Source organism: Dipodomys spectabilis, unplaced genomic scaffold (genome assembly GCF_019054845.1).
Source record: "Dipodomys spectabilis isolate Male_0828 unplaced genomic scaffold, ASM1905484v1 ptg000043l, whole genome shotgun sequence".
NCBI classification, from domain to species: domain Eukaryota; kingdom Metazoa; phylum Chordata; class Mammalia; order Rodentia; family Heteromyidae; genus Dipodomys; species Dipodomys spectabilis.
Genome location: NW_024870720.1, coordinates 13,727,515 through 13,742,408, shown reverse-complemented (window position 1 = coordinate 13,742,408; position 14,894 = coordinate 13,727,515).

Sequence of the window (14,894 nt, the reverse complement as noted above, 5' to 3'; positions counted from 1 at the left end):
ATCTCCATAAATTATGCCTTATTAAACAGTCTCACCTACTCTGAGACTATATCCCTTTTAGACATGGTTTATGGACACAAATGTTTAGAAGTGCTATAAAGGTTAAGTGTATATTTTAAATTATTATTTATTTTATTATTAGCATATGTTGATGACATTTCATTGATATATTGTCATGCAAGTATATAATATACTGTCTTCCCTGTTACTTTTTCTTACTGCTTCCTCCTTTTAAACAGTGTTAGTGAGTTATGTTATTCTTTTTTCCTATATCAAAACAGGATAAATATATCAAAACAGGATTCGATTGACATACAAAACAGAATTATATTGACTCCCACTACATTACCTCATTTCCTTCTCCCTCCTACTGTCTTCCCCTTAACTGTTCTCACTTTAAACTCAATGCATTCATTCCTCTGTAAGGTATAGAATCCAGAATTCAGAAAGAACATACAATATTTGTCTTTCTCCATCTGGCTTCTTCTGGTTAACCTGATGATCTCCATTTCTATCCATTTTCATGCAAGTAAAATTATTTCATTCTCCTTTATTACTGAATCATAGTGCATTGAGTATGTGTGTCATTTTTTTGTCTATTCATTAAATGGGATACCCAGTCTAATTCCATAATTTGGCTATTGAGAATAGTGCTGCTATAAGCATGGGGGTATAGGTATCTCTGGTGCATGTCCTGATGCATGCTGGCTTACATCTATTTCCTCTAATTTATAAAAAGAATGGTATAAGGAGGGTCATAAGGTAATTCTACTTCAAGTTTCTTTGGCAGTCTCCATGTTGATTGCTTACAGGAGCTGCATTCATTTATATTCCCATCTAAAATACATAAATGTTTCTTTTCCCCTTCATTTTTGCCAACATTTCTTGTTTGTTTTGATGATTGCCATGCTGCTGGGGATGAGATGGTATCTCAATGACATTAGGAATCTCAATGACATGGAATCTCAATGCAGTTTCTTTTTTTTAATTTTTATTTTTTAGTGCATTTCTTTATCAATAAGGATGTTGAGCATTTTTCATGTATTTATTTCACATTTTTACTTCTGCTGAGAAATGTGTGTTCAATAATTTAATTGGGTTATTGGGGGGTTGCTGTTTAATTTTTGGAGTTCTTTATATAATCTAGATATCTTTATCCAAGGAAGAACTAGCAAAGATTTTTATCACATTCTCTGGGTTTTTTTTATTCTTGTTAAGAAGATTTTTAACTTGATACAATTCCAGTTTATTAAAATTTTTCTCATATCACCTGAACTATTGGGGTCTTATTCATGATTCTTCTCTATGCTTGTATCTCAAAGTATTTTCCTTGTTTCCTTGTAGTCATTTTAAATTTTCAGGCCTTATGTTAAGATTCTTTGTATTAATTTTAAATTTATTTTTTGTATAAGGTCAGAGATAGGAGCCTAGTTTCTATCTTCTATGTATAAGTATTCAGTCGTTGGAGCACCACTTGTTGAAAAAGATTTTCTTTCCCACTGTAGGTTTCTGACACCTTTGTTGAAAATCAGATGGCTAAAACTATGAGGGCTTATTTGTAAGTCTTTTATATCCCATTAGTATATTGGATGTTTTTGTGTCTGTACCATGCTGGTTTTGTCACCATAGCTCTGTAGTATAATTTGAAGCCAGATAGTGTTATTTTCTAGAATTGTTCTTTTTTTTTTTTTCTTTGGTCATGGGGTTTGAACTCAGGGCTTGGGCACTGTCCCTGTGCTCTTCAGCTCAAGGCAAACGTTCTACTCCTGGAGCCACAGCACCACTTCCTGTTTTCTAGTGGTTTATTGGAGATAAGAGTCTCACGGACTTTTCTGCCTGGGTTGGCTTTGAACCATGATCCTCAGATCTCAGCCTCCGCAGTAGCTAGGATTACAGGTGTGAACCACTGGCGCCCGGCTTGTAGCATTTTTCTTTTTGCTCAGAATTTCTTTGGCTATTTAGCATCTTTCCTGCTTGCATATCAATTTTAGGGTTGATTTTTCTACTTATGAGAAAAATACTATTGGAATTTTTATGGAAATTTCATTGAATTGAAATAAGGATACTGGGTCTAAAAACATCACCTTGGTCTGTCTGCCCTCCTTGCATCTGGATGAGTAGTAGAGGCTTTTCACCCAGTTCCGAAAAGCCTAATAGTGAAATAGGCTGTTCTTTATATGCAGATGTATCATGCTGTTTAGTCCCAGGAACGCTTCTACAGAAAATGTTTGACCTTGATTAATCCCCTAGATGGTTTGATTTGCTCACTCATGATTGTTCCTCTGTATGGAAAGTTTTGCTCTCCCCTGAGTATTCCCTTAGATGGTTTGATTTGCTCACCCTTGGTGGTTCCCCTACATGGTTTGCTTTGCTGGCTCCTGAGTATTCCCCTAGACAGTTTGCTTTTGTTGGATTGGGTCCCTATCCCAAACATATGGTTTTTGCCTTTAAAAGCTTGGTGAAAGTTTTGAGACCTGAGTCTGCCTGCAGTCACCTGCTTTCTAATAAAGACTTCCGACTTGACCTCTCAAAATGTGGCTTCTCTTTCTCACAATTGAATTCCCATGCAACAGAATCTGTACATTGCATTTGATAGTATCGCCATTTTAACAGCGGTCATTCTGTCCATCTATAACCATGGGAAGTCTTTCCATCTTCTAGTGTTTTAACTTTTCTTCAAAGTTTTAAAATTTTCCTTATAGTTCTTCCATCTCCTTCGTTAAGCTTACTCATAAGTATTTAAGTTTTTAGGCCAGTGTAAATGAAATTGTTTTCCTAATTTCTTTCTCAGATCATTCATCATTATTATATGAAAACACTATTGATAATCTATATTGATTTTGTATAATGCAACTTACTAAAGCTCTTTATCAGATCTAGAAGTTTTTGGTGGGTTAAGGTTTTATAAGTATATGATCAGGGAAGGTGGCTCAGTGGTAGAGCACTTGCCTTGCATGCATGAGGCCCTGGGTTCGATGCCTCAGCCCTACATAAGCAAAAAAAAAAAGCTGGAAGTGGCACTGTGGCTCAAGTGGTAGAGCGCTAGCCTTGAGCTGAAGAGATGAGGGACAGCACCCAGGCTCAGAGTTCAGGCCCCACAACTGGACCCCCCCCAAAAAAATAAGTATATGATCAAATTGCCTAAAAGTAGGAGACCAGATAGATCTACTACTCTATTTTTCCAGACTTTTAAAGAACTGACACCATGTTCCTCCATTTCATAACATAAGAAAGGAAGGAATGATGTCAAACTCATTAAATGAAGCCAATATTGCCTTGATTTAAAAACCCAGATAAAAACATGATAAAGAAAGCAAATTACAAGCCACTTTTCTTGACAAACATAGACACAAAAAAATTCAATAAAATAATTACAAACCAATTTAGCTACACATCGAAAAGATCATGTAACATGATCAAGTTTCATTCCAGTATGTAAGAATAGTTCAATACACACAAATCAATAAATTAATTCAACATATAGACAGGATAAAGGATTAAAAATCACATGTTCATCTCAGTAGATGCAGAAACAAAGCCTTTGACAAAACTCAACATCTCCTCATGATAAATACCCTGAAGGGAAAAAAAGCTAAAAATAGAAGGAATGTACTTCTACATGATAAACACTATAGATGATAAACCTGTAGCCAACATTAAACTAAATGAGGAAAACCTAGAACTGTTTCCTCAAAAGTTAGCAATTCAAGGTGCTATTCTCTTCATTCTTATTAAAAAGCAGTGCTGGAATTCTTAGTCAGCAATAAGGCAAGAGAAAGAAATTAAAAGAATACATATAGGAAAGAAAGAAGTCAAATTGAACCTATTTGCAGGCATTATAAACCATTCATGAGGGCAGTTTTCATGACCTAACTATCAGTCAGCACCATATAAGTCTGTTACATTTGCAATTACATTTCCAAAACATGAATATGGGGAAACACATTCAAACCATAGCAATTTCTAATAAATACAGTAGAGCTAGATCACAAATAGTTTTTCTGACTATAGACATGTTACTATCTTATCCCCACAGATAGGATCACACAGTTTTAGATGAGCTTTATATAAAGTCATATAAGTATAATTAAGATGTATATAAAATCACATAATGCAATAAGCAATTAGGCATATATCCATGCCTTACTCAATCTATTATACCACCACACCCATGTCCATGTACCCATCATTGTTCCTTTTATATGGGATTCTTCCTAACTGATCTGTTGAAGACACAAGTACGATGGTATATATAAAAGCAACTAGAAATTCTACATGGTTACACAAGATTCATTTTATATATAGCAATGATAATATGACCTTAATTATCCAAGTTCATGAAGGACAACATGTTGTATTAATACATTCAAACTTTCAATCTTCCAAATTTGAGGATATCAGTACCAGCCAACTGGCCTTTAATAAGACTCTGTCTTTCCTTTATTTGGCTCATAAAATCTTCAACCTTGGACAAGGTCTGACTTTATTGTGTGGAAAGAAAGTAAAGGAAGGGAGAAATCAGGCTAATGCATCCAGCAGGCTTTATGATATGGTATTCCTTGGCGACCTCTCTGCCTGCCAAGAGGACAGGTGTGGGCCTCCTGGGCCAGGAGAACAGCCCGAGACTTTGGGAGGGGAGATGCAGAAGCAAAAAAGAACATGAACTCAAGAGAGTCCCAATTGGGAGATAAAATGGGTCAACCCAAAAGTCCTGTTCACTCACAAATCAAAGAGAAACTCTTCGTGGGGGAGTTGTTGGGAGCAACCTGGATGCTGGCCAAAAGAAAAACCGAGGAGATTACAGCCTTCTTTAACACAAATCCACAGAAGGAAGCAGATCTAGTTTCCCTAATGATAACATGGGAATGGCAGCACTGCCTTTGTCCATTCAGGATCATCTCACTTCTTCCTTCTAGAAGATTCATAGGACAATGCATATAGCACCAAGCATTACAACTTGGATTTTTGTTGTATGACTTCAGTTGGATAAAACAACATGATGTCAACAAAAAGAAATTAGCTAATCCTTTTCTGAGCACAAGCTATGGAACAATGAACTCTGCTGTGCAGGTACAGGGTTTGACTCTAGAGCAGATACAGGCATCCTTTTATAACCAATGGAAGCAATTGGTTGCTTTAATTTACTACTTTATCAATACCCAGCCTATTTCTTTTGTTTTAAGTGTTGGGGATCTCATTTGAATACAAAGGATTCAAGAATGCAAGAAGCTCCTTTAGCAACCTGGCTCTGACTTCATGCTAACGTTAAGGAGGTCTGCACAGGAAAGCACAGAGTCATAGTGACTCATTCTCATGTCTATCTCAAATTTCTTCCTTCTTGAATAGCTCTGTCTTAACTGTCTGCAATAAAGAATTTCTACATTTGGTACAACTTCAGTGGTATTCCAGCACCCAAGACCATGAGTGTGTGGTCTTTGGAACAGGTCAGACTAATGGGTCATGTGTTACTTCTGGAATAGAGTTGGTCGACAACAGTCCAATCATCTGAAGCTATTACCAGAAGAACAGGAATTGTGGGACACAAAATGAGGAAATTGATTGTGATGGACAAAGGCATCAAATGTCTACTACACCTTCTGACTGACCAAGAGATGAATAATCTTTCATTCTTGTCAGCTCATGGGAGATGATCCCAATCTAAAAACAGAAGTAAAAGGAAAAGTAACAACATATTTCTTCACCTGCATCCAGTACAAGAGGATTCCATGCTGTCTTCTTTTTTTATGCTGCTGCTTCTTCCATTTTTTTCTCAAATAACTATGCAAGTTCTGAGTTAACAGCTTAGAGCACAACATGTTTGCAAATCCTTCATCCAGTCTGTGGGGAGGGGCCAAATGCAGATTGTTTTTTCACCACGCCAACCTATCACCCTCCAGAGATAAAGTATGAATGAGGGATATTGGCTCTGCTGTGAAGCCTTCTATGCAAGGGTAGATGGACAGAGTTGAACCTGTACTGTTGGTGGGAACTGCAACTATGGTTTGAGTGTATCCCTGGAGGGGTCATATGTTGGAACTTGGTGTCCCAAGTGAGAGAGTGAGTAGAGGAACCTTTAAGAAATGAGGCCCTCCCTCTTCACAGATGACATGATCTCCACTCCCAAATTACTTGAGCAAACTCTGGCAAAGTAGCAGGGTATAACATTAACACTCAAAAATCAATGGCTTTTCTGTATGCCAACAATGAGAAGAGCACAGCTGAAATCAGGAAAGCAACTCCCTTTGTAATAGCCCCACAAAAAATAAAGTACCTAGGAATTGACTAAAGAAGTGAAGTGTGTATATGATGAAAACTTTAAAAACCTGAAAAAGGAAACCAAAGCAGAACTTAGGAAGTGGAAAAACCTCCCATACTCCTGGATTGGAAGGATCAACATCGTGAAAATGGCAATACTTCCCAAGGCTATCTACAAATTCAATGTGATACCTACCAATATTCCAACTTCATTCTTCAAGGAAATAGAAGAGGCAATCCAAAAATTCATATGGAACGATAAAAGACCCCAAATAGCAAAAAACGATCCTTAACAGAAAGAACAGTGCTGGAGGAATATCAATACCAAATTTCAAACTCGACTACAAAGCCATAGTAATTAAAACAGGTTGGTACTGGCACAAGAACAGACCTGAGGACCAATGGAATAGAATTGAAAACCCAGAAATGAACCCACAGACCTATAGCCACCTAATCTTCGATAAGGGAGTTAAAAAAATAGAATAGAAGCCAGGCACCAGTGGTTCATACCTGTAATCCTAGCTACTCAGGAGGCTGAGAGCTGAGGATTGCTGTTCAAAGCCAGCCTGGGCAAGAAAGTCCTTGAAACTCTTATCTCCAATAGACCGCCACAAAACTAGAAGTGGCGCTGTAGCTAAAGTGGTAGAGCACTAGCTTTGAGCTGAAGAGCTGAGGGACAGCGCTCAAACCCAGAGTTCAAGCTGCACGACTGACAAAAAAAAGAATGGAAGAAAGCAGCCTCTTCAGCTGGCAAAATTGGTTAATCATCTGTAGAAAATGAAAGCTAGATCACCCTGCACCAGAATCAATTCCAAATGGATCAAGACCTTGGAGTCAAAGCAGAAACCCTGAAAACATTACAGAACAGAATAGGAAAAACCCTAGGCCTCCTTGGCACAGGCTGAAATTTTCTTAATAGAGACCCAGAAACACAACCAATCAAAGAAAGGTTGCACAAATGGGATTGCATGAAGTTGCAGAGCTTCTACATGGCAAAGAATATAGCTAGCAAGATCAATAGAAAACCCATGGATTAGGAGATCTTCACTAGCCATACAATGGACAAGAGTTTCATATCTAAAATATACCGAGAACTCAAAAAATTAAATTCCCCAACAACAAATCCTCAAAGAAACAACTTCCCAATAAATAAGTGGGCTAAAGACTTAAAGAGAAACTTCTCTGAAGAAGAAAGAAGAATGTCCAATAGACATATGAAGAAATGCTCAACCTCTCTAGCCATAAAAGAAATGCAAACCAAAACAACATTGAGATTCTACCTCACCCCAGTTAGAATGGCTATAATCAAGAACTCTAATAACAACAGATGCTGGAGGGGATGTAGACAGAAGGGAACCCTACTGCATTGTTGGTGCGAGTGTAAGCTTGTTCAACCACTTTTGAAAGCAGTATGGAGATTCCTCAAAAGACTCCACATAGAGCTCCCCTATGACCCAGCAATCCCACTTTTGGGCATTTACCCAAATGTTTACAAACGAGACCACACTAAAGCTACCAGCATGACTATATTTATAGCAGCATTATTTACCATAGCTAAGATATGGAACTAACCCAGATGCCCCTCAGTAGATGAATGGATCAAGAAAATGTGGTATATATACACAATGGAATTCTATGCCTCCATCAGAAAGAATGACATTGTCCCATTTGTTAGGAAATGGAAAGACTTGGAAAAATTATATTAAGTGAAATAAGCCAGGCCCAAAGAAACAGAGGTCCCATGGTTTCCCTTATTTGCAATAACTAGTATATGTTTGGGACAAGCAGAAAAGTTCAGATAAGATGATACTAAGCAAAATGAACCCCAAGATAGGGACACAAGTGTTTTTTTTTCTTTCTTGCTATTGTTTCTAATGTATTTATAAGGTACCACGTGATTTTTTGTTGCTTTGTATGTCCCTGCCCCCACATTATAACCCCTGCTTTCACTGTATTTGATGTTGGTATAATTTGGAGAGGGGAAGGATACAGGTTGACCCATTGCAACAATGAGATATATAAGACACTATGTTGAAAAATGAACTTTACAATTTAGGCAGGGAAGGGGGTAGCAGGGGAGTGTAGTTGAGGAGGTAGGAGGGAAGGGATGGTAGGGGAAAAACAAAGGAGGAGGTAACAATGCTTGATAAGAAATGTACTCATTACCTTGCTCATGTAACTGTAACCCCATAGTACAGTATTTTTCACAATAAAAAACTTTCACAATAAAAAAGAAAAGAAATGAGACCCATTGGAAGGTGATTACACCATTGGAATTACTGTCATTCTCTCAGGATTCCTGTCATTTAATGCAAGTTCAGGTTGTTATGAAACCATCAAGACCGGCCCCCTGCATAGTCTCTGGCTTTTTCTTTTGCACCTGTTCTCATCCTGACATCCTCTTGCATTTTCTGTCACATCTGAGAGTAAGGAAGAAGATGAAATAACCCAAAGCCAGCATTATGCTGTTTAGATTTCAGCTTCCAAAATGGAAAAATATACCTCTTTTCTTTATAAAGTACTCTCTTGGAGTATTTTGTTGTAGTGACAGAAAACAGTCAGTAGCCATATGCAGTTGACAAAGTGGCACTAGTTTATCTGGTATTGGCAGAGAGGAGAGGCTCTATTTAAGCCCACTGCTTTAGCCCTGTCCTTGCTCCCCTTTCTCTTCTCCCTGTGGAACAAGGAATCCACAGATGTAACAGAATACGATCCCTAAGAGCCTAACTTCCATTTCTGGCTCTTGACTACTCCACATACCCAGGTGCCTTGAATTTCATGGCTAGATGACCCCAAGGTCATTTCTAAAACTTGCATTGCTTTCTTTCTTGTATCCAGCCATGGGGAGATGGGTGAGACTCTAGAGGGGTGACTTTTGCAGGAGGTGTGGCTGGTGTTTGTGTAGACGGCTGATGTAGTAAGAAAAGAGAGGAGTAACCAGAGAGTGATATGGGGCAGGAGCTAGACTTCATTTGTTAAATACCAAGAAATCAAAAATGTTGAAGTTTGTACTTGGCCTTTGAGCTGATTACCAAGGTATATTTGTCAAGGAAAAAGGACATGATGTTTTATTTATTTATTTACTTATTTCACAATTTATCTATAATTTTAAATACCTGGATATACAAGGCTAGGCCTCCATTTTGGTCTAAACAAGGGTCCTACCGTTGTTGAAATGGGGCCTTGTCTTTGATGCTAGAGGCAGGACCACAGCCACGCTACATCAGAACATTCAAGTTTTGCAAGCATGCTCTGCCTGCCTAGTGTCATCTAATATCTCCGCCACTCGTTTTCTAAGGCTCCGGCTCTCACCTTGCTGGTAATTGCCTTTTCCAGTGTCTAAATCAGACCAAATTGCATGGGTGGGGGAAATTTCAACTGCCTATACATTAGCCAAAAGGCATGGAACCACTAACACTACCCCTCCTCTTCTATTAACTTCTTTCATCTGGGTTCTTGTAAAAGGTCATGTTCAATTCATGGAAAATCCAGCCTTTCTAGTATTCATAAGGTGCAGGGAGAGGGAATTGTTCTCCACAATCAAATCCATGGTTAGAGGGCCTCTGGGGACTGTAACCTGCACAGCTGTGGGCCTGGGAAATATTGTTCTGTCTTGTTTGTTGCCCAGACCCTAAGCCTGTGTTACTTTTGGGACTTTCATATAAATGGTCACTCTTTAATCATAGTTCTAGGCATTTCATCTCTGGGGATATCTCAGAAGTCAAAAGCTGGGAGGATTTAAATAGGGAATACAAAACAATTTATGAGAGTGCATTATGTTTTGGCAACCCTCCCTCCGCCGCCTTCCAATCCAGACAGGTACTAGTCCTGTGCTCATCTTCTGCCATGATCCAAAATACATTAGGGATCTCTGCCTGATGTATTACGGGCTATTCTAGTATTATCAGCTACACTTATGCACACACACACACCAACATCCCCCACTTTAACAACCACACCACACATACACTCTCTCTCTTTCTCTCTCTCTCTCTCTCTCTCTCTCTCTCACACACACACACACACACACACACACACACACACACACACACACACCACTGCACATGTGCAGTGAAAGAGGGGAGGAGATCAAGGCGACCAACCAAGCTAATCGCCTGTATGTTTATTGTGAATATCGATTTGTTTTATAATTGCAGATGATATTTTTTCTTTCTGCCTATTTGTATTTCCTAAGTATCAACAGTCAATCAACTTTAATTGTATCATTAGAGAGGAAGGAAACGGGGGCGGGGGGGGGGGAACAAGTTCACATCCTAAAACTGTGGTTTAAAATTTATACATAAGTTCTAGATTGCAGTTCATTGGTCTCCACCCCTGACACAACCAAAATCTCACTAGCTTAATTGGTAGAGAATGTCAAAAGTTATAATATACTCACATTTCCCCCAGAATCACATTCTCGTGTGTGTTACTATTCCCCTCAAAAAGATATTCAACAAACTTGGTTTTGCTTTCGTGTAAATTGTGTTGGCTTGAGTATCTTTCCATTCTGCAAGGCTTCTGAGAGGATTCTTGGAACTGCTGTAAACATGCACCAGCAAATCTTGCCATGAATCAGCCTTATTCCAGTTCTCACACAGACATTGGCAGTTGACCTGAAAGTTGAGCCTCATTTTTTTCTTTCATTCAAACTTTCAGAACATCCTCAACAGCTTTCAAAGACAACTGTTTTGCTCTTCTCCTCTTCTTATGATAAAGGAATCATAATCCTTTGACTAAGGCTATGGACACATAATCTCTCACAAACTTAGGGCCTAATTTTCTTCAATATATGCAGGAAGAAAAAGCCAGGATCTCAGGTAAACCAATATGGTGCAGAAAAGGAAAACCTGAAATCAGTCCCTGATATTATGGAGCTCACATGGTTCCCCATCTTGAATGAAAAGTACAGAATGAGCCTATGGTGGGTGAGGATCCCTGTGATGGTGTACATCAGACAAATCAAGTCAATTGTCGTAATTCTCTGCAAGCAGCAAGCACTAGATGCAGCCGTAAAGGGAAGAGGCTGCTTAAGAAAATGCTTTTAGGGCTGGGAAGGTGGCTCAGTGGTAGAGCGCTTGCCTTGCATGCCTTGAGGCCCTGGGTTCGATTCCTCAGCACCACATAAGCAAAAAGAAAAAAGCCGGAAATGGCGCTGTGGCTCAAGTGGTAGAGCGCTAGCCTTGAGCTGAAGAGCTGAGGGACAGTGCCCAGGCCCAGAGTTCAGGCCCCACAACTGGACCCAAAAAATAAAAATGTTTTTAGTTCAAACACTTCTAGATGCAAACCCCAGCCTCAAATATCTCACCCTTGTGGGATTTGGAAACACTAGTTAATCTTTCTGTGATCTGATATCCTCATTAAAAGAAAAGGGGGGGGGGGGACAAATAGTATCTTTTCATAGTTGGAATTCTATATACTTTTCTACATTTGTGGGGTTTTTTCTGTTAATTTTAGAATATTAAGACATGGTATCGCACCTGGCAATGTCTAGAACACAGCTCTCAGTAAACATGAGCCTCTAAAAATCTATTTGGTGACATCTACTTCCTGCCATTGTGAAACATGGAACATGAACCAGATTTACTTTCCTGCCTGGAATAACTGAAAAGCCAGACAACAGGTATAGAGCACAGGTTTTTCAAGATATTGAACCTCAAGCAAAAAAAGGACAATGATTACTGTGAGATGAGAAACAAATGAAATAATTTCTGTGACTACACCAGCTCACAAATGAAGTTTTCCAGTCCATAGAGTGGCGGGGGGGGGGGGGGGGGTGGGGGGGGGAGGGGGGACTTAGGCATAATCTGGTTACATTTATAGCACAGTTTTGATAGTGTAGGAGGTCAAGGAGGCTAGAGTTTCAGGTGATAGTGCCAGGGAGAAATGAACTGTGTGAAATGAGACACCTGGAGACCTGAAGCAGGTCCTACAGGAGTCTCCAATGAGTTCTGATCAGCATATACACACCAGAAAGCTACCAAGAGCAGAAGACGAGTACAGGGAATAAACAAAATCATGCCATACTAGAAATAGTTCTTGTTCCTGCCAGCCAGAGTCAAAAACCTCATGAATTTTAGCTTTGATAGCTATTAAAAGAATAAGAAGGGAATAGTGTGAGCACTCTATTTCAATGAATTCAACTAGTAATAGGTAATGACAGATTCCCTGAAAGAAACAAATAACTGGAGCTGCCCAGGAATAAATAAATAACCTGACTATACCTGAATATATTTCAGAATTTGAATTTGTAGTTTAAAAACTTTGTCACAAACAAAATCCTAAGGTCATATAATTTCACCAGAGTTCTTGCAAATATTTAAAGAAGAACAATGTCAATTCTATAAAAATTCTTCCTGAACTTCTAAGAGGAGAGAATATTTCCCAACTTAATTCTGTAAGGCCAGCATTACTCTATGATCAAGACCAACAATATGATAAGAAAAAATAACTTTAGATTAAGATCCTTTGTGAACATATATGTAAATTTCTAAATAAAATTTTATGAAATTCAAACTCAAAATATGTTTAAAAATAACCTATCGTGACCTTGGCATTTAAAATTAATCAATGCAATTTACCATTTACACAAATATGACCATCTCAATAGATGAAGACAATGTATCTAATGTAATCTAGTATCAGCATTTACTCATGCTTAAGAAAAAAAATCTCAACAAACTAGAATTATAAGAGAGCTTCTTCAACCTGATTTTAAAAATATTTACAACTGGACGACTCCTGTTATCCTAATTACAGGAGGCTGAAATCTTAGGCTCATGATTCAAAGTTAGTCTGGGCAGAAAAGTCTGTGAGACTCTTCTCTACAATTAACTACCAAAAATCCAAAAGTGGAGTTTTGGCTGAAGTGTTAGAGCACTTACAAAAGCTCAGGGACAGCACTCAAGCCCTGAGTTCAAGCCCCAGGATTGGCATGCATGCACGCACGCGTGCACACACACACACACATGCATATACATACTCATGCACACACACAAATTTACAAAAATCTACAGCAAACATCATACGCGGTGGTAACAATTTGAATACTTTTCCTTTCAAAATCAGAAACAAGATAAAGATGCACATTATGGCTACTTTTATCCAACCATTGTACTAAATTAGTCAAGTAAATGAAATAAACAGCATTTGGATTAAAGATGAAAAAATAAGACTATCCTTATTTACAAATAGCATGATCACAATGGTTCATGTTAAAACAAAACACAATTTAGGTGGGGGGGAATGTAGTTGTGGAGGTGGGAGGGAAGGGATGGTAGGGGAAAAACAAAGGAGGAGGCAACAATGCTTGATAAGAAATGTACTCAATACCTTGCTCATGTGATTGTAACCCCTCTGTACAACACTTTCACAATAAAAATCTTATTTTAAAAAAAGCAACAATAGAAACTTATTTTTAGGAAAAACTTGGTAAATTAGATGCTCAACATACATGGATATAATTTTTTGTTGATGTACTAAATAAATTCAGAATTCATCTTAAAAAAAAACACAACACAACACATAACAAAGCTACCAGTATGTATAAGAATGAGACTGATTGACTGACTAATCTAAGTGTTGGCAAGAATAAGGAGCCCCCGAAACTCTCATGTACAGGTTAAGGCAATGTATAATGCCATAATACTAAGAAAATAGCTCCCAAAACTTTCAACCCACTATCACATGATCCAATACAACAAACAGGTAAGCAAGTAAATTTCAGTGAGACTCCATTCTAAGGATTTCCCTGCTTTTCTTTTATACATATTTATATATTCTTATGGTAAAGATACTGTACAGAGGGGTTACAGTTACATGAGAAAGGTAATGAGTACATTTCCTATCAAGCATTGTTAGCCCCTCCTTTGTTTTTCCCCTACTATCCCTTCCTTCCCTACCTCCCCAACTCCTCCCTCCCCGCCCCCAAAGTTGTAAAGTTCATTTTCAACATAGTGTCTTGTACGTCTCATTGTTCTCCCTGCCTTTCTTAGATCTCTTGCTAGATTTCACAAACTCTATTCCAGTTCCAGATTTTCAATGTAGTCTGCCAAATGAATCCCACTTCTGTCTCATAATACTGTCATACATGGATAAAAACCTTTAAGAATTTCATAGCATAGATTAAAACTACTTTTGTTGCTCTGTTCCTAACAGAATAATCAAATATACCAGATATTTGAAAGACCTATTTTCATTCCTGGTTTTTCTTTCTTCTATCTTCCATATTTTTTTAATTTTAATCTTTATTATAGTTATTTTATTTTTTAAATTTTATTTTATTGTAAAAATGCTGTAGAGGGGGGTTACAGTTACATGAGTAAGGCAATGAGTACATTTCATGTCAAGCATTGTTATCCCCTCCTTTTTCTCCTACTATCCCTTTCCTCCCCCAGCTTCCCCTACTCCTCCCCCTGCCCCAGAAGTTGTAAAGTTCATTTCCAATATAGTACCTTGTGAGTATCATTGTTGCAATGGGTCATCCGATGTCCTTGTTTCAGCATTTTGTTATTCCCTTTCACCCCCCCCCCCCAAATTCTAGTACAAACATTCAAGTGAATATCAAAAGTTCCTGGCAAACAAAGAAAAACATAAAGTAATTGTGTTTTTTTTATCCAAATGACAATTGCTCCTCCCAT